Genomic DNA, 21,343 nt, shown 5'->3' with positions numbered 1-21,343 from the left:
CATTGTTATTTTATTAACCTTTTCTCTGTACTGTCTATAATATTTTATGGAAAACAAGCAGAACCTTAAGTTTTCAAGCAATTATCTATATTTAAACTATATTTTATTAGCCAGAAAGAAAAGGATAAAAAATGTGTATAACCACAGATAACATAATATTACATAGTACTATGTAATATTATGTTATCTGTAATATTACATAGTACTATGTAATATTATGTTATCTGTGGTATAGCTAAAATGCGTTACACTATAATCGTTCATAGGATATAAGTTACAAGGCACACTTATTCAGAAGCAAATTCTCACCTTCACTGATACTATGTAAAATGCAAGTTCCTCGTCAATAGATTCCGTAAATAGAAATAATGGAATAACTCTGCTTATTAGTACCTAAACTATTTACAGTGATGTTAAAACACCACTGTTATCCCGATTCGATTTCTATTTTCAAATTCGATTTTTAATAGTTATGTACGCATTCCCTAAAAGTATTCCTGACCAGCCTACCATTGAAGAATGAATATGTAGTCAATAGTATACAATTTACAGCAAGGATTGTTGAGAAAATAGTATATTATATACCTATTTGATGTGGAGATAGAATTATAATTGAAAGTACACGTAGAGACCTCTGTTATAAATGATGCGTACTTCACGATATTTATAATCATTCTACAAAATTTTATATAAAGCGCCATCTATCCAATACTATTTATAACTATTGTAGTTGACAATTGCCTCGGTCAGATGTCACTAGGTACTGACTTAAAATAATATCTCATCGTCGTATCTTTCTTGTTCAGTTTATAGGATAAAATTATTACAGTTTTTGACAATGCAATATAAAAAAAACATTTTTATGAATATATATATAAATAAAAATAAATTAAATATTTATTAATACGTGAAATATTCTCTGTGTCGGTCACTACAAAAATTGCTGTCACTGTCATCAAGTCTCTTCTGTAATGTGTCAGCTGTCAACATGCTACAACTGTCATAGTTTTCGCATAAAGAAACGTATGCGTGTGTTGTGAGTTTTATTTGCAAACGAATTTTCTGTTATTTTTTGGCATTAGTATTCTAAAATTAATATTAATATATTATTAATTGATAGATTTTTGTACTAAGTGTTTATTAATTATACTATCTAGCCGACGTGTGTGTATATAATTAATTATTTGTGATCTACAACCTACTTTGTTCCTGTTGACCTGCCTCATTCGACTGTGATTTTTAAAAGGTAACGGTTTTAAATTTATGAAATAATAATATTTTTACATTAATCTACCTCATAATATTTTTTAATTTTAAATGTTGTTGGCTAATTTCTCTTTTTAAAATATTCAATAAGTACGGTAAGTTAGGTATTTCGTGATCGTGATCAACTGATGACTGATGTTATCTTTTATATTTGTTATTGAATACTTTTCAAGGTAATTAGGCCTTTATAGAGATTGTGGTCACTCTTAGAGACTAGAATACACGAGATAATACATATTACTACTATTCTTAGAATAACTTTTAGTAATAATTAGATACTTAAGCAAAGCTTTGTTGAAAGTAATAGACTGAATTGCATTTATATACCTAAACGATCTAAACAATTATTTTAAAGTTTTATTTACTTGTTAAATTTAAATTACTGTTACTGTACTGACCACACATGTTGATACAGCAACTTATGACATTAATTCTTCCATAGATATTAACCATTAAGTTAAGGAATACCTATTGTAGATAGTCATTTGTGATTTAGTCAGTGTATTTTAATTCCTCACTCATGCATATATTGTATAATTACCACAATAACACATATATTTTATTTAAACATTCATAATAATATATTTTGTAAATAATTTTTTTTTTTATATTTGTCTGTATTTACAAGAAAGTTCTATAACACTCTTATAAATATGTAATGAATGTCTTGAAAGATTAAGAAATGATAATATATCATACTCTCCAAAATTACTTATGTCTGATTCAATTTTGATAAATGTATGTTTTGGGTTAATTTTAACTTCAAATATATATTTTTTTATTTGAAATAATTAAAAACACCACTTTCCAAATAACAAAATGAGTGTGTGGGTTGTTGTGGGTATTTTAAAAGATGAAGTATTCTCACAGTACCCTTAAATGGAGTGGTAATATGTTTAACGTAGTATAACTATGTTCATTATTACTTGACATATTAGGGAGGTGGGAGGGGAAATTGACTGATGTGACAAATTGTAACAAGATTTGACTTGGGTTGGAGTTAAATATTGTGAAACAAATGGTTAAATCTAGCAAGAGTGTAAGGAGTCTTGATTTTATAATGTCACATGTCACACACAAAAACTAATACCACATGATTATTTCTACAGGGGCTACTCTAAGTAAAGTCATGTGGTTTTGTTTTTAGGAATTATATTCTTTTAAATAACAAAATTGTAAGGTAAATTTATTTAAGTAGGTACTTTTTTGATGTTTTGTTATCATTTATATACCTACTTAAACAACCCCAAGTATCATGAGAATTATACTTCAGGAATTGTTCTAATTTCTCTGTATACATACTAGGTGAATATATATTTACATAAAATATATATTTAGCTGTATCTAGAGTCCTTGTTCTCTAGTAACCATAGTACAATATGCTTAGTTTGGTATTGGATAGGATTCGGAGCTGTTTGTTCAGAGTTGTTTTATTTTGGTTTGTCTTTGTTATTAACTATGCAGTTTTTGTCTAGGCCAACTTTGAAAAAAGTGTTTGCATGGCTACCTCTGTCTCATATATTTGAACCACAAAGCAGCTGAGTGTGATAATACAGTGAAATTACATAGAATAGAATAGAAAATCATTTATTCAAATAAACTTACATTGAAGCACTTTTGAATAGTCATTACATTTTTTTAATCTACCGCTCGTTCGGAAAGCTGTCTCATCACAAGAAGAACAAGCAAGAAACTTGCATGTTGCTCTTTTAAATTATTTTATTATTACTTTACATTTTTAAGTTTAAGTGTGTGAATACAATTAGCACTAATTCAATTAAATACTCAAATAGAAAAAATATTGAATATATATAACCAACTGGTTAAACAATTAATATGAGGAAATCAGTCATAGTCATTAGAGCAGACCAGTCCCTACAAGCAGCACCCGTGATACAAACACATGATACAAAGGCATGGTTTTACTTCTCCCCAGTGGCAACTCATGAGTAGAGCTTGTATGCCATTCCAATTACATATAAAAATAAATGGAAATTAGTAAGAATACTGAGAGAAGAAATCTAATGAGTCCATATTATAGTGCAGTATATTTTATACATTATTCAATACATGTTTATACTTAATTCTCATAAATATTACTAATGGTGTATTTAGAGCAAGTATTCTTAGAAAGTGAGTAATGTATTTATTTATAGTAAGGTAAAAGCACTAATGCTAGACACATTAAGGACAAACCAAACTTCATTCTCAAAAATACAAATGTATTTATCAAAAAACTACAGTTACAATTTTTTTTACTGTTAGAGCAACTTTTACAAATTAACTTTTTCATGTAAGATGTTTTAAAACTAACATATTTTTAACTAAGAATAATATTTATCTTAGGTTTGTCGTAGACACTAAAAGATGACAGCATCAAAAATCAAATCCACCAAAAATAGACATCAATTGGAACTAATAGTAGACATATATAAGATCACTCTAATATTATTTGTTTCATCAAAACAAATCAATAAAAATACTTTAAAATGAATACCGAGCACAGCCTGTGCTTTAAAATTATTAAGTTAGCAACAAAATATAATCAAATAACATAAAAATATAATTGTCAGAAAATCAATATTTAGCCATATTGCTTGTCAAAAGTAATTAGATTTTGGCATCTGGGATGATGATGATGATGATGTTAAGTACTTTAAACTATTCAAATCTAAACTATTGATACTAGGACCTTATTCCTTAGGGTTGGGGTGGGGTTCACGAAGAAAGTAGTCTCGTCCATGTTATAAACTCGCTGAGGTGCATTAAGAATATCTGTATGAATATTACTGTTTAGGTAAGTGCCAATTTCTTGAAACCAATTTTTTATTTGAGATATCATTACAGATGCTCTGGAGGCTGTGAAATTTACCTTGTTATAAGGTCAGGGTGACGCTTTAAACAGCTGTTGTACTATCTCTTCCCTAGTCTACCGTTCTTGGATTCTATCTTACTATCTTAAGGTCTTGAACTATTTTCTTAGCACTATCTTGTAAGTTATCTTTTCGTATTGGGAACCCTTGTTTGACCATAGCTTTTGCCTATGTATTTTTTCACCGCTTCGGTCACATAACACCTTCTTCCCATTTTACGTGTAATAGGTCTTTCCCTTGACTTTGTTTATCAAAGTTACTCGGGACTCCGATTTTCTTCTCCACAGTATCTGTTGGAACGTCCCGCCTGCATTCTTATATAGCTGCTTCCATATTATCTTCGGAGTATCGAAACATCAGACCCTTTACTGGAGGCATTGTACTCGAACTTTAATTTGAAATTAATGGCTACCTAATAGTTGACACCTAGTATACCCTAATAGTTGACACTGTCTACTTATAGTTAGACTAGTGTAAAATAAACGAAACTCAGATACAAACATTAGTTTTAAAACGTAAAGGCTAAATTTGCATTAAAATAAGCTAACAAAATCAGTTCGATGTAACCCTAATTGAAGACACACATGTCATCTTTTAGGTTTTGTTTGATTTGTGGTACTAATAGTAAACACCACTTCAATTTCATAAAAAAACAAGCCAAAACAACAAGGAAATAGTTCTAATAGATCAATAATTTCATACATTTATAATATCGAAACCAACAATAGCCTATAATCATATATATATAAGACAAAATCATACGTATTAAAAGTCAGTCGCCTTAAGAAAAACGCTAAGAATTACGCACTTATTATCAACCTGCTCATATTGTTTGTTGTCAATTGACGCCGTTTTGAAATTTGCTTGACAATGTATGCAAGCTTTTGACCACGTATCATAAATGACCCTAGGTATCTTTAATACCAGTAGTGGTGTTACTTAAATGATTAGTTTTCTTAATAGAAAAGATTTTTTTCGAAAGTGTCATCTTTTAGTTCAGTGTCGGGCATTAGTGCTATTACCTTAAACATGAAATTAGTTATTTACCACACAATGTATAGTCTATAACTACACATTCCTTAATAATGTTATGTTTTGTCATAGATGATCTCATATGTGTATAAAATCATTTTGATTAATACAAACCTATAAGAAAGAGAAAATAAATAAAATATCTGAGAATGCAGTGGTTTATAAGTTGGTCAAGGTTGCAGCTTTATCTTACCATTTCAATTTATCATTTTATTGTACTTAAATAACAAATATTTTTTTACATTGAAAGTTGATGATTACATATGTTATTTATTATTGGAGTTTGTTTTTAAAATATTACCGACAATATAAACTTGCCTAGCCTAAAACAATATTATTAATTAACTATCTGACAGCATGCTAAAAATGTATTGTATTCATGTCTAAAAAAAATGTTGACCAACCTGAAGATAGTTTAATAATATTTACTGAGTAGACTGACATCCAGCCATGACAGTCACAATGTAACTTTCTTTATGTGTTTTGGATGAAAGGCCATTTCGTTAGTACAATAGAGGATAAGAGGCATGACATATTAGTCCGAATTGGCAACACACAAATTTGACCTCTAAGGTAATTATCATGGGATTCACATGGTAACATGATGTCAGTAGGTCTGTATATGTCTGTAAATGATGGTTGCCACTTACCATCGAGTGTGTTCTGCCATTTCAATGACATTTTCACTTCCCTGCCATTGCAATGACAACATGATCCTGTACTTATTTAGCTGGAACTACATGAATCTTTATGTTTAAATTATTTTTATTGGAGGATGATGGAATGGAGTACCCACCTGCGCTGTGATAATAAGAACATGACAATTTCCCATGATTTATCGTGATTATTTCCAGGGGGAATCGCATTCATTCATCCACATTAACAAATAATAACTCCATACCTCCCAGAAACTTTAGCGTTAGTTTTAATATAGGTACACTTGTAGGTATATTCCACAGTGTTTATTAATATTATTATTATCAAAGTGTTGAGAAGATGACTTACATATACAAATGAAATGATTGGGTGGGGAAGTGATAAATCTTAGTCATCGTTTGGTTTGGACAAGGGACATGTGACCCCATTTTATATTTAGCACATAACCTGCCTTCCGGGAGTCCTTTAAGGAGCAATTTTCCTATTGGCCAAGGTTTGACTAGTTAGTTCTGTACTGCTCTCGATATCTACTATTAATAGACATCTTTATTTATATTTTTCCTCTTGTAGTGAAGCTCTGATTTTTATATTTGGATGATAATGGAATGTTGCATTTGCCTGCTTGTGGAGGATGAAAATATGAGCATGAGGTCAGGTCAGTTAGCTCATCGTGGTAAATTCACAAGGAATTTACCACGGTGGTTTCCAGGAGCAACCGCGTGGAGGTCAACCTGACATGGTATGTTGCTAGTAACGGGGTTATTAGTGTCCACATTACTAACATCTTTAGTAGCTTTGAATATGCTGACTCATTATTTCGCGTTTATATGAGAATTTTTATGAGGCAAGAAAACTTAGTCTTCACAGGCATCATATCAATATACTTGTGATCATCCTACTGGCCATAACTCCTTTTAAATAGTAGAAATAGATTACTACCTGGTAATCACAATACATATACCCAATTCTGGTAAAAAAATGTGATGAGTAGTGAAGGCACAATTAAAATTAAAAATACTTAACCTAATTTTTTTTTATCAAATATAGACATTGAATGATAAAACTGTAAACAAGTCATAACATAATAGTAGTTTATTTTTTTTACATCATAACAAAATAAAACAATAATTGTAATTTTATTTTCCTATTAAGTATTTGTAGTACCTAAAGTGAATAATTTTGTTAATCTTCCAGTGTAATTAGCACAAATTGTTAATTATAAAATAGAGTGTACATAAAGCAACAATTAGTTTTTATTTTTATTCCATAAATGTTATAGTAATTCTATAAGAAATATAATTTAGAAATAGTTTGTTACATAAAGCAACATTTAGTTTGTATTTTTATTCAATAAATGTTATAGTAATTCTATAAGAAATATAACTTAGAAATAGTTTGTGGGTATTTTATATGTTCTAATTTCTATCAAGCATAACATCATAAATATACTTATACCTTATATACCACGATAATGAAAGGGTAAGTACATTACTTACCTTTTCATTATCGATATTGGGGCGGGATATAATTAGATAATTCTCATTTATTGATCTGCAATATACATTATATGATATAGTGTTAAAAGAAGTACTTATTCTACCTAGTTATGATTGTTATTGACAGACACTACTTATCATAACGCAATATAATCGTCTATTCAGAATGTTATTTAAAACAACAGACCAACTTAAGTTTTGGCAACATTCTGCAGCTCCGCTGATCTCTCTTAACTCTGCAACAACGACCATAACCATTCTCTATAAATAGGAGATGCAACATTAAAATCATTATTATTATAGTATAAAACAAAGTCTCTGTCGCTGTCCGTCCCTATATACGCTTAAATCTTTAAAACTACGCAACGGATTTTGATGCTATTTTTTAATAGATAGAGTGAGATCAGTACCTAATACTGGAGATTAGACCCAAACATCAAAACTCACAAACTTTACCTCTTTATAATATTACTAGGTATAGATTAATTGTAATATAGATTAGAATAGTTTTTATGTTCTATTTTCTTATGAAGTATATTGTAGTGGTTGGATCAGAGTATTTCATGTAAAATTGATAGACATTTTTCTAAACGTTGGCAATAAAGACAGTAAAACAAATGGCAATTGGTCAATGACATGTACTTACGTAAATATAAGTAATCGGTCGGTAACTCTAATGTGAATAAAATCATACAAACAGTTATCTATTAAAATTGTTGCTCAATCAAACGACCTTTGGAAAGTTAGTTCGTAAAGAAATGAGCCAACAGTGACTGCTTGAAGGTCAAGTTCAACCAGCCATTGCTAGTCATGACGTGCCTACTATTTAAGGTATATATATAAATATCCCCTTGGGCACTTTGTGGCTCAGACGTGCCGTATAGGTAGTTTTTTGTTGATCCTTTTTCACTTGTTGATCCGGAGGCCTTTTGTTGATCTAATGCCAGATGACCATATGTAAATGTTGCTCCGTTTTGAGCCACAACTGTCACGACGAGTAATAATAATAATTAAGCGATTTATACACGATTTTATACAAATCCACCTTTTTGGCATACGACCACTTCTTGATCCAATTCAAACGGGCCAATCAGGGTGCAGCATTTGCCAAGGGCTTCCTCATTGGCACGTTTGGGCTACTACATTATGGCTACAGTAACTTAATAATGTCTAGCTAGTATTTCAAGAATAATAGTCTATCTAATCTAAATATTTATAGAAATCAGTCTGGAGTAACGTGACTCCAGATCAAACCTCAATACTTGTTATTTTTTGGACGGGAATCTTTTCTTTTGTAACAACGTTACTGAGCGAATGAAGAGAAGACGTAACGGCGGATCCAGGGGGTAGCGTCATGGAGGTCTTGGGAGTCATGGGGGGTCATAACTCTCCTCCCCATTAGGATTTAGGTAGACTACTAATTGAACTAAAAAATAATGAAACAGCTAAATTTTTTGCACGATCGGAGTGTTGGTGCAGTGGTATTAATTATAATTAAACATTGTTACTTAAAATATAACAGTTAAAGTACTATAACACTAAAAGCAAAATAAGTATTTTCAAAATACCTTTACAAAAAAAAATTACTTTTTGAGTTTTTGTCCAAACCTCAGATATTTTATTTATTTTAGGTATATCAATCATTACATAGTATAGTATAGTATAAAACAAAGTCGCTGTCGCATCTAACAAGTACATAAATAAAGAAAGAAGACTTTTTGGCTCTGAATATATTTAAAAAATTAATTACTTTTGTTAATCAATTTATATACTCGTTATTATTTCATAGTACTTGTTTTGATCCGAATATATACAGATACCGTAACGGTCTATTAATTATGAATTTATTATACCTAACCTAGATATTTTATTTTGACGAAACTCCGTGTAGTATCCGATAAGGGTATGCGAACCCTAAGTATTATTTCAAAATGGCCAGTAATTTCAAAGAAATAAGCCTTTGAATTTCAAATCAACTTACCAAACGGACGCTCAAGGTTCGATTCCCGCCATAGAATTTTTTTTATTATTTTTTTTGTTTTGACTTTATTTTATATTTTAAATTAACTATTTTAATAATTAAATGAATTTAATCGAACAAAAAGTTGTCAAGTATTAAATAAATTTTAATTTACATTAACTATTATACTTTCTAAATTGTAAAGCAGCTAACAATTATAGTAAGATCTTATAAATAATTAACACAACAACATTTCAAATGTATTTTCTTTATTATTACAAAATATTGTTTGTGCATGCTATAATAGTTAATGTCACTTAAAATTTATTTAATATTTAACAACTTATTTTTATCGATTAAATTCATTTAATTATTAAAATAGTTATTTTTAAATATTACTTTAAAAAAAAAACAAAAAAAAGTCAATGGTGGGAATCGAACCCGGGGTGTCTGTGTGGTAAGTTGGTACACAGGTACACTCCTAACTAGTAAAATTAATTTAATACTTAACTACGTTTTTCTCGTATAAATTAATTTAATTATTAAAATATTAAATTAAAAATAAACAAAAAGAAGTAAATAACAATAGTCAATGGTGGGAATCGAACCCGGGATGTCTGTGTAGTAAGTTGGTACACAGGTACACTCCTAACTAGTAAAATTAATTTAATACTTAACTACGTTTTTCTCGTATAAATTAATTTAATTATTAAAATATTAAATTAAAAAAAAACAAAAAGAAGTAAATAACAATAGTCAATGGTGGGAATCGAACCCGGGGTGTCTGTGTGGTAAGTTGGTACACAGGTACACTCCTAACTAGTAAAATTAATTTAATACTTAACTACGTTTTTATTATAAATTAATAATCGTATAAATTAAATTAATTATTAAAATATTAAATTAAAAAAAAAACCAAAAAATTAAATAATAAAATAAAAGTGTAGGATTGGAACTCAGAGTATCTGTGTGGTAAATTGGTACACATGTACACTACTAACTAGGCCATATTGGTGTTGTTTGTTATGGTGAAAAAACTAGTATATATATAAGTTACACGTACAATTTCAAAGACTTATTTCTTCAAAACTACTGGCTATTCTGAAATAAAACTTTAGGGTTTGTATATGTAATGTTTGCATATAAAATATGATTAAAGGTTACCAGTGTATTTACACTTTTACTGAACAAACAGAGTTGTTTAGTACTGAAAATATTGTGTGGAAGCCATCAATTACTTTCAGTGCACTTATAGCTTTGATCTTTTCCTAATTATTATTATTAAGTTTTAAAGTGGTTGAATTTTGCGTAGAGTGTTTTTATACGTTATTTCTAATTTTTAAACTCTATTCATCGAGACCAATCTAATGAGTCCAAACACGATATTTCTGCTGTAAGTTTTCGAAGAGTATGTTCATCATCTGATAATACTGGTGCCAGTATGAAGTCAAGGTTAACAGATAACTAATTACTCTTATTTCGTCAAAATCTTTAGATTACGTATAATAAATTCATAATATCGCTACCTATTCGAATCAAAACAAGTATTTTAGGTACTTCATGTACTAGTATATAAATTCATCAACACACAAGTAAATGATTTTTTAAATATATTCAGAGCCAAAAAGTTTTTGTGCATTTAAAAAATTTTGCTGATACGGAGTCACTAATGCAGGAAATTGTTGAAAACATATATATCGAGTACAGGTACTATCGACGAATACTTTATCTAGGGAACACGCGGGAACGCGGAACGGCAACATGTTGCCGTTCCGCCACGATACCGTTATAGTGGTAGAAAGAGAGAGACAGTGGAGTCAGCAAATGTATCTACGGGTCGTGGCTGGATCAACATAAATGTGCAAAAAAGTGCGCGTATATATATATATATATACACTTGTCTTTAATTCAAAGGAAATATAAATAATGAACGCATCACATTTAAAACAGTAATAAGTACGTAATATTATCACATTATCAAACAGTAAGTACGTAATATTATCACATGGTAACAGCACGTATTATGGCAAAAATAAACATCGGCTGATTTGAAAAGATTTATTATAGTAATAATAGTAATCTCAGCACAATTCACACAGCTTCATCTAGACCCAAGTTAAGCTAGCTGAACATTGTGTTATGGGTACCAGACAACTGATACAAATACAAAGATTTTTTTCGTAAATTAATATATATTATCTATACATAGACAACACCCAGACCGTTACAAACAATCATACTCATGAATACAAATGTTTGCAGCGTGCGAGGAATCGAACCCTCGACCACCAAGCAGGAATCAAAGCGGTGTGCTAGCTAAATCGCTAGACTACCGACAACTAGCTGTACACGCGACTTCGTTCGCGTGGAATGTAACTTCTTAAATAATAGTTTTTGACTACGAGCATATGAATATAAATACGGTACATGTACTAAAATTTATTTTTATACAATTTTTGTCTGTCTGTCTGTCTGTTTGTTCCGGCTAATCTCTGAAATGGCTGGACCGATTTTGATGGGACCTTTTTTGACAGGTAGCTGATGTAATAAGGAGTAACTTAGGCTACTTTTATTTTAGAAAAATAAATTTAAATTCCACACGAACTAAATCCCGTGTACAGCTACTCATCAATAAAAAAAACACGTAGGTATCTCTAATATATTATACACTAGCTATTCCCGCGACTTCGTCCGCGTGGTTTTTAACTTTATTTTTCTAAAATAAAAGTAGCCTAAGTTACTCCTTATTACATCAGCTACCTGTCAAAAAAGGTCCCATCAAAATCGGTCCAGCTATTTCAGAGATTAGCCGGAACAAACAGACAGACAGACAGACAAAAATTGTATAAAAATAAATTTTAGTATATGTACCGTATTTATATTCATATGCTCGTAGTCAAAAACTATTATTTCAATATTAAGAACAACAGGCTTCAACATTCTCAAGTACCACAAAAAAGATGTTTTTTCTATCGAATAAACCGTTTTTATTAAAAACAAGCTGTTCGCGCGACTTCGTCCGCGTGGAATTTAACTTTATTTTTCTAAAAATCGGTTATTTCAATATTACAAACAGACACTCCAATTTAATTTATATGTATAGATTTAAAAAAAGTAACAGTCATAAGGCTAGTCGTATGCCTAATATGATTTATTTATTTATTTATTCATCCAAAATAATACAAATTGTGTAGGATAATGTAATAGTAACATTACAGTAAAATTTTGTCAACAACATAATAGTAACTTAATCATCTCGGTATATCTATAGATTAGCTGGCCCCAGCGACTTTGTCCGCGTGAAATTTTATTTTATTTTTCTAAAATAACAGTAGCGTAAGTTACTCCTTATTACATTAGCTACTTGCCAAAAAAAGTCCCGTCAAAATCGGTCCAGCTATTTCAGAGATTAGCCGGAACAAACAGACAGACAGACAGACAAAACTTGTAAAATATGTTATTTTGGTGTATGTACCGTATTTATATTCATATGCAAGTAGTAAAAAACGGTTATTTCAATATTACAAACAGACACTCCAATTTTATTTACATGTATAGATGTATAGATTAAAAAAAGTAACAGTCATAAGGCTAGTCGTATGCCTAATATATATAATAATGTAATAAATTCATTTAAACAGAAATTGCGGGAACATTATTTAAATTTGTAACTTTTTTACTGTCCTCCTTTTTTCACATCTTTCTATTATATCCCTATAGTTCTCTCTATATTTTCTGTTTTTATTACTTTCAATTTGAGACTGTACTTATAATTTGATTATCGGATCATTATGTATTTATTTATACATTTATTTTTTTTATAGAAATTTATATTTTGCTTATCTTTATTATCTTTATAAATCTTTTTTTGACATTTCTTATTTATATTAGTGCACCGCCAATAATCTTTCGCTGCACCACTCATGGTTGCCTGGTAAATAACGCGGCAAAATATTAAGTCCGCCACATGTACAAATTTTTTTGTGCATTAAAGTTAAAGAAATAAAAAAAATACAATACTGTTTAATGAAAATGCGTATTGTCTAGTGCTTTGAGATGTATCAAAATAAGGTCAACAAAAAAGTCCGTGATGGTATATGTCTATCTCTTAAGGATAACCAAAAATAACCATTTTTTATCTTTTACATTTTACGGGATTTTTTTTATCGTATGTTTCCCTTAAAATCATGTAAACTATGTTATTATGTCATAATCTAAAGAAATAATAATATTTTATAGTGATATATCCACTATAAAATACCAAAAAGTAGCAATGTAATTCGTTACGCGCGAATCAGCTGTTATAAGGTCAAAGGTCGGTGCACCCCGCGTATTTGATAAATAGTGCTTCTCTGGATGTCTTTAAGAGAAAATGGCAGTATGTACGTGTATATGTACAAGTCCTTAAGTGTTAAGTTTTTCAAATGTACAATAAAGAATAATTATTTTTAAGTACAGTACTTTCGTACATTAATATAATACCTACTTTTTACTTGTATCTATTGTTATCAAAATTAAATTATAAGTTCTTAACTTGACCACGACTATGTGACCCTCTCTTGGCGCCAAAACGAGTGAAAAAATGAACAGCATACGACGACGACGTAGTACCTATAGAGTGGAGCAACTGCTTATTCAGTTTTATTCAACTATTTAGTCCCTCCACCGTTACAATGAATGGAGACGGATATTACAATGTATGTAGCATTGCGAATATAAAATATCTAGATTAGGTATAATAAATTCATAATGGATAGGCCGTTACGGTATCAGAGCCAAAAAGTCTTCTTTCTTTATTTATCTACTGTTAGATGCGAAAGCGACTTTGTTTTATACTACACTATGTAATGATTGATATATCTAAAACAAATAAAATGTCTGAGGTTTGGACAAAAATTCAAAAGGTACTTTATTTTGAAAAAGTATTTTGAAAATACCTATTTTGCATTTAGTATTTGAAATACAAAACACAAAACTATTTTTGTTTTTAGAGTGACATTTCTATGAATTCACTGTTGATAGCGAGCGGTGCGATGGAAAAAGATAACCGTTTATAAAAATATAATAAATAGCCCTGGACAATTAACACAGACTGATACTGAACTGATATAAATAGATATTTTTATTTTGTAAATACATATAAAACACCCAGACCGATGAAAACAATCGATGACCGATGAGTACAATTGTTTGCACCGTGCGAGAAATCGAACCCGCGACCATCGGATGTAAAGCGGTGTGACCACCGAGGCAGTCGAAATATATAAATAATCTTATGAAATATAATTTATTCTAATTTGTTTGTGTGCGCGGGGTGAGGTGTACGGTGCTCCCCCCTGCCTCCACCGTTGCTGGAGCTTGCATGTATGGAGCATTGCGAATATAAAATATCTAGATTAGTAAATTCATAATTGATAGACCGTTACGGTATCTATATATATTCGGATTAAAATAAGTATCGCAATAAGGACCAGTATATAAAGTGATCAACACAATTAATTGATTTTTGAAATATATATACAGAGCCAAAAAGTCTTTGTGTATTCAAAAAATATCTAATTTGTTTGTGTGCGCGGGGTGCGGTGTACGGTGCAGGGGGGACCCTGCCTCCACCGTTGCTGGAGCTTGCATGTATGGAGCATTGCGAATATAAAATATCTACATTAGTAAATTAATAAAGTCATAATTGATAGACCGTTACGGTATCTATATATATTCGGATGAAAATAAGTATCGCAGTAAGGACGAGTATATAAAGTGATCAACATAATTAATTGATTTTTGGAATATATTCAGAGCCAAAAAGTCTTTGTGTGTACCAAAAATTTAGCCGTTCGGAGCCATTCAGTCACGAATTATTAGTAAAAAAAGTGTCGAGTATATCGTACTATCGACGAATATATATGGCCGCATCGCAAAATAGAATGCGACGTTGCCATACCGCCTGAGATATACGCGATAGAGGTCAAGTTATTCAGTGCAAAAGGTGGAATCAGCAAGTGTTTAGGTTGTGGCGTGATCAACAAAGTGCCCAAAGAGGTGTTTATATATATATATATATATGTTAGGTATTTACTAATTTAGCAGGTGGGAGTATGACCTACGTCTTATTATACTCCATTTGACAGATATCTTTATATATATAAAATTGCAGGATATAAGGCAGCCCATTCCGAGTAATCTTCGTTTATCTTATACCTTCCTCTCAACTCCGTCTCATCTTTCAGGCTTTATGTCCAACTAATTTACAATTACTGCAATTAGCCTTTGGAACCAATTATCTGTAGACCTGTGTGGGTAAAACACCAAGTAAGCCGCTTTATAAAAATAAGTAATTTAATTACTTATTGAGTCAACAGAATCAGCAGAATTGTTCAATAAAGAATAAATAAATAAAATAAACCCATCTTAGTCCTCAAGCGGTATCACGGGCGTTACATGAAATTTATGATGCTGCTCCGTAGTGCTGTTGTTATATATAACTGGTGTTTATAACATACTAATTTAGGTGGGACATCAAGTTATTTTCCATTTAAAAAACATAGTATAAATAATAACTAGTACTGTTGTATTTATTTTGATGAACAAATTATTTTTCTAGTTTTAACACGGTTTGTTCAAGATAAACAGCCGATAGGGATGCAAGGTTCTCATTTATCTAATCAAGTTTTTGTATTGATGTTACCGATATTCAGGGCTGTCAAAATTAAAACAGCTAGCCTGGTACGATGAAATATTTTTTTTTTATAAAATCCCTATTTAACTTTCTCACCTTTTACATTATCGTCTTTTGCCCTACTTCTGTAAGTCAAAATCTCGTATTGTTGCCATCCCTGCCTGATGTTTGTTTACACAGTGTAGGCCGTTACAAATTCACGCTCAATTTGACTCGGAAAACCGTTGTAATTAAAATAACTGGAAGTGCTAATTGTTCGTAAATGTAAGATGCACTACGTGCATTTTCTAAATAGCTATGCGTTTGTAACATATCAATTTTTATCCGACTGTAGAAAGGAGAGTAATTTATGTAAACTGCTGGGACACTCCGGAATAATTTCGATGTAATGACATTATAATCACGATTTTTCGTAACTTTTTACGAATATACTCTTTTTTAACATATATAGAAATAAAAAAACCTTACTACACCCAAATGGGGTTCATGTACCTCAGTTTTATTATTATATTGTAAGATCTATAAACATCTATAATGAATATTTCCTAAACGAATAATATAGAATATAATAAGTTATACACTAGCAACCAATTAATTACATATTTCGTATTCAATGAAAGTACTAATATTGTTATCGATTTATAAAGTTTAGCCATGATTATGTTATAAAATAGCACAAAAATGTATTCATTTGATATTGAGATAAATATCGTATTTATTCATACCATAGATTACTAGTAGGTATACAGGCCTTGGTTGAAAGGGATGTATGTGCAGGTAGTTTATTTATTTAGGTTTAATTGTGCAATAATATATATATACACGCGTGTTCAGGCAATGAAAGAACACAATCACCACACAATCGCATTATTAACTCAAAAACTACTGATCAGATCATAATCAAATTTATATGGCACTACATGAGAAACACCAGTTTTAGAGTAAAAAGACAGGGAAGTCGAATAGAGAACATCCCCCTGTTTTTGATGTCGGTTGAAAACCACAACATGTGGTTTGAATATTCAATTAAAATACAGCTTTCGGGATCATGAGATATACAAGTGCGATAGCGGCTTACTATTAAATGTGCAATGTGTATTACTAGCTGATATACGCGACATCGTCTGCTTTTGTTGAGATAGAAGGTATGTGTCCCTCCACATGATATAATCTAAATGTTAAATTTCAAGATCCATTCAAGCAACAAAGAGTTAGACAAACTTTCGAATTAAATTAGAAACGGATATTTCTTATTTATTATTTTATTGCACTAATAAAATTGTACAATTTGGCGAGCTTAATTCCATTTTCTACCAGCTAACCATTGCCTAACATAGATAAATAGGTCTTCAATTGGATATATCCAGAATATAATATGATAGATATTCGGTGTTGACAATACATTGATGAATAATATATATGCAAATGACTTTCTCCCTCTGGATACAATTGTCGGAGCCTGATAATAATAATAATTACCCTCATTACTGGGACAACAGTTATTCCGACAAATTACCCTTGGGAATGAAAATAAATTGGCACTTACATTAATTACCGCGCCTATATTATTTGCGTTTAGGTAAGTATGTAGGTTATCTGCTGAATTTGACATCCTACATCAGAAAAGAAGTAGTTTGTGTTTTTCAAATTGTTTGAGTATGTAATTGTACATAAATAATTTTATGAATGGATGAATATGGAATGGTGCAACGGAATTACATGTCTAACTTACAATTATTAAAATTAAATAAAATATCTTCTCTCCATGTAATTAGGTATTTATTTAGGTAGATACTGAGATCGTTTAATGGTCTCTCATGTTACGTAGGTACTATGAATGAAGCGACAACAGCGTTTCAATTTCTAGTTGGTGGCACTCTATATGAGAATATCACACGTCCGTAGATCCAGGTAGATATCAGGCAATGGTCAATTTGCAACGGTCTGTGCAATGATCGCAATGAGCAACGGACCGTAAATATGTATAAGCAGTTATCGTACGAACTGTTTCCTTTGTAGGCTTTTTCTGAGGTTTCTAAATTCAAGGATTTATGTAACATTGAATAGTAACATCAGTTATTGTTTTAAAAAGGAACGAATAATTGTATTACGCCAAACATTGACCGAGTTAGATTTACAAAGTCGTCTGCGTGAGTAACTCGTTCTCATCTGTTTCAGCTGCCAAGCAGGTTGATTTGTAAGATATGTTTAGCCTGACGGGGGATATAAGGCAGTGAAATTACAGTTTAAAGAGGTGACATCTCTTTCGTCCAGAATGGCATCGAATCAGTGCTACCAAGAGCGTCTTTATAACGTAATGTCAGTAATGCTTTTCATGCATAGAGGCGACGGTTGCCACCTATGATTGTCTTTGACTCCGATTCCACTCACAGTTAGCTGTTTGATTTACAGTTAGAATGCATTGGATACTTGAATTTACAAAGTTTTCTTGTCTTTCTCTTAGAATAAAGGCAATGTCAAACTCAGGTAACGTTAGTCATAGGCTGCATTGTTAGTAATGTGGACTAATGATCCCATTGCTAGCAATGTGCCATGTCACGTTTACCTCCTCTTGGTTTCCCAATATGACAGGTATCAAGATGGGCTAATTGACCTGACTTCATGCTCATTTTATCATCCTCCACTGGTGCCCATCCAGCGTAAACGGATAGCGCAGGCGGGTGCAACATTACATTATCATCTTAAAAAAAACGGTAGCCATAATAATAACATGTCTCTTTAATCGGAGTTCACATGTTGACGTAGCTGACAACATTTGGCGGTTAAATTTGAATTTGGAAATGGTTGAGTATATGAATAGTATGAAGTTAATTGTTATGATTACTGTAAGGATACGGGGATTACGAAAGGATATTAGAACAACATAGTTTTACCATCAACAAAACATAATTTAATATTACATTGTAATTCCTTATCGAATACGTACATCTCTTGCCAATAAACTTATCCTCTATATAGCCTTCCATGGACCGACTCTACGCCTACTAATATTGATGCTATCTATTTCATGAGCCACTAACCATAAAATAAAGGCAGTTTACCGCAAATAATGGGAAAATCAAATCTATTACTGGATGCAGAGAAAATCTACATTCACCGTTTAAGTTACATAATTGGATTTGATATTATACTTCGTTTTCTTTTTGAAACTTTCTATAGAATTTATACATGCAATTCGATTAATTGTCGAAATTATTAAAATTATTACATGCTAAGTAAAATGAAAAAAAAATGTAAGTAAGTATTTTGTTTGATAAATTTACTTATGTAAAGAACACACCGTAAACTATTCTACAGCTAAAATTCTAATAATTACACTAAGAAATTTAATACTAATAATCTTACTGTAAATGAATTCAATATTCGAATGCTAAATGCATTTAATTCCTGTAATATCTAATATGTATAAAATTCCTGTTTTGTTTTGTAATTTGAATGACAATTATTCTAACGGCTTGTAAGGTGTAACCGTTTCCGTATAAACCTAAAAATTACATACTTATTATGTTTCTTTCGTTATAAGTATGTAATTTTTAGGTTTTAAATTTCAATAATCTTATGTGTGGATTTATTTTAAGTTCTACTATGACGTGTAAATATTAATTATAATATGTACCTAATTTTTGTAATACATAAATGTAGGTCATAGTACGTCATATTTATCGTACTGTTAGCGATAATTGGTATAATAACAATGATATTAAAGTTGTACTGCGTATTGAATAGTTACGTCACAATGTATTTATTCTCTAGAATGACGATACTACTACTACGTAACGGTTGTTTCGTGATACCACAGATAACATAATATTACATACAGATACCCCATCCCATACAAGAAAATGGTTCCTTCCTAACTCGGGCTATTCTTCGGGCTATTTTATTTCGCCACCGTAGCCGCTAGATGTCGCTAGATCTGAAGCAGTTCGGATTACTAGTGGGTGCTTAGTAACAAAGCATGAAAATAGATGGCAGTCAATTCAGTCTACATGACATCTGTTTTGCAAAGATATGTATATAATAGATATGTAGGTAACTGTATTAGGGACGATTCAAGATTCAATGTAAATGTGTAGGTATAATATCGTTAGCCGACACTCTGCAGATATGGCTTATGTGCCAATGTATATACCTATTGTGTTATGGTTTATTTTACGTTCCATGCCTATTTTTTTGATAATTATGTTGTAACGCGTCTGCGCTATACGTATAGCCTGATTTTGATACGTTTATACTCGTACGTATCAAAATCGGGCTATACGATTTTTTATTTCAATCGTTATATGTATGAGACTGATTTTAGCTACAATTAATTTACTGGTATATACCTCATGTATTCTACGATGTACCCCTCTTTTACCTAATGAGAATTCCGCTATATCTTATATATAAATTTTGTATCACAGTGTTAGTTGCCATATTTCTCCCACATTTTGATGAAATTTGATATGTATACTTGCCAGGTCTGAGGTAGGGTTGTTATCTATTTTTTACACCCCTAAGTCATAGGGGTGGCCTACCCCGAAAAAATATTTTTTTGTATTATGGACAATTTTTTATTTATTTATAATGTTACATTGAAAATACATACACGCCTAAATTTTCACCCGTCTTTCACCAACCCCTATTTTTAATAGCGATATTCTTACAAATATTATAAATGCTAAAGTAACTCAGTCTGTCTGTTTGTCTCGCTTTCACGCCAAAACTACTGAACTGATTTAATTGAAATTTGGTAGACAGATAATGTAGACCCTGAGAAAGGCTACTTTTTAATGCGAAAAAGTATTGAAAGGGGAAATGAAAGGCTATATGAGGATATCGTAATTTTTAAAGTCAGATCTTGTAAGATTAAGTGAACAGGGTCGGTCTAGGTTTTTCATTATTAGAAATGTGTAACGGGGTAACACGTTATTTAGTGCGAAATTGTGTATATTACAATAAAATTTAACGAGAAAATATTATAATGATGTCACTGGGACACTCATTGCCTTACTACTATATCGTCCGTTAGTCGCGAACTTTCTGGAAACACGAGAGGCGCGCTCCTATTGGTTAGTAGATGAGGTAGACGAGTCTCACGGCGGCGGCGCCGCAGCGTAAGTACTTACTATACATACGTAGTATACATATAGGTGTTACAAATGTTTTTATTACGAGTAATATTACTCTGTTATCTAAGCAAGTAATGTGTGCTTATTTTGAACTTGATAACATTCTGAATTACTCGTATATCTTTCAATATCTTTAGCGGTATAAACCAGGTTATGTACTACTACTAGTATTGTTAGTGAGGGATAAAGTTGATGAACAAAAATAAAACAATATTCGTATTAAAAATATATTCATCTAATATTTTTGG

The 21,343-nt window shown here is 31.0% G+C and overlaps 1 protein-coding gene across 1 annotated transcript in view; it reads left to right on the top strand.

Moving 5' to 3' along the window:
- Positions 1-1,079: 1,079 nt before the first annotated feature.
- Positions 1,080-21,343, top strand: part of LOC131848107 (uncharacterized) — a 60,440-nt gene continuing 40,176 nt past the window's right edge. Inside the window, exon 1 of the mRNA XM_059197862.1 lies at positions 1,080-1,246. The gene's annotated coding sequence lies outside the window, so the exon portion shown is untranslated. The remainder of the gene's footprint in view (positions 1,247-21,343) is intronic.

The sequence above is a fragment of the Achroia grisella genome, unplaced genomic scaffold (assembly GCF_030625045.1).
Source record: "Achroia grisella isolate CSIRO2021 unplaced genomic scaffold, CSIRO_AGI_Agris_v1 utg546, whole genome shotgun sequence".
Lineage (NCBI taxonomy): Eukaryota > Metazoa > Arthropoda > Insecta > Lepidoptera > Pyralidae > Achroia > Achroia grisella.
The sequence above is the reverse complement of the archived record's forward strand: the minus strand, read 5'-3'. Positions and strand labels throughout refer to the sequence as shown.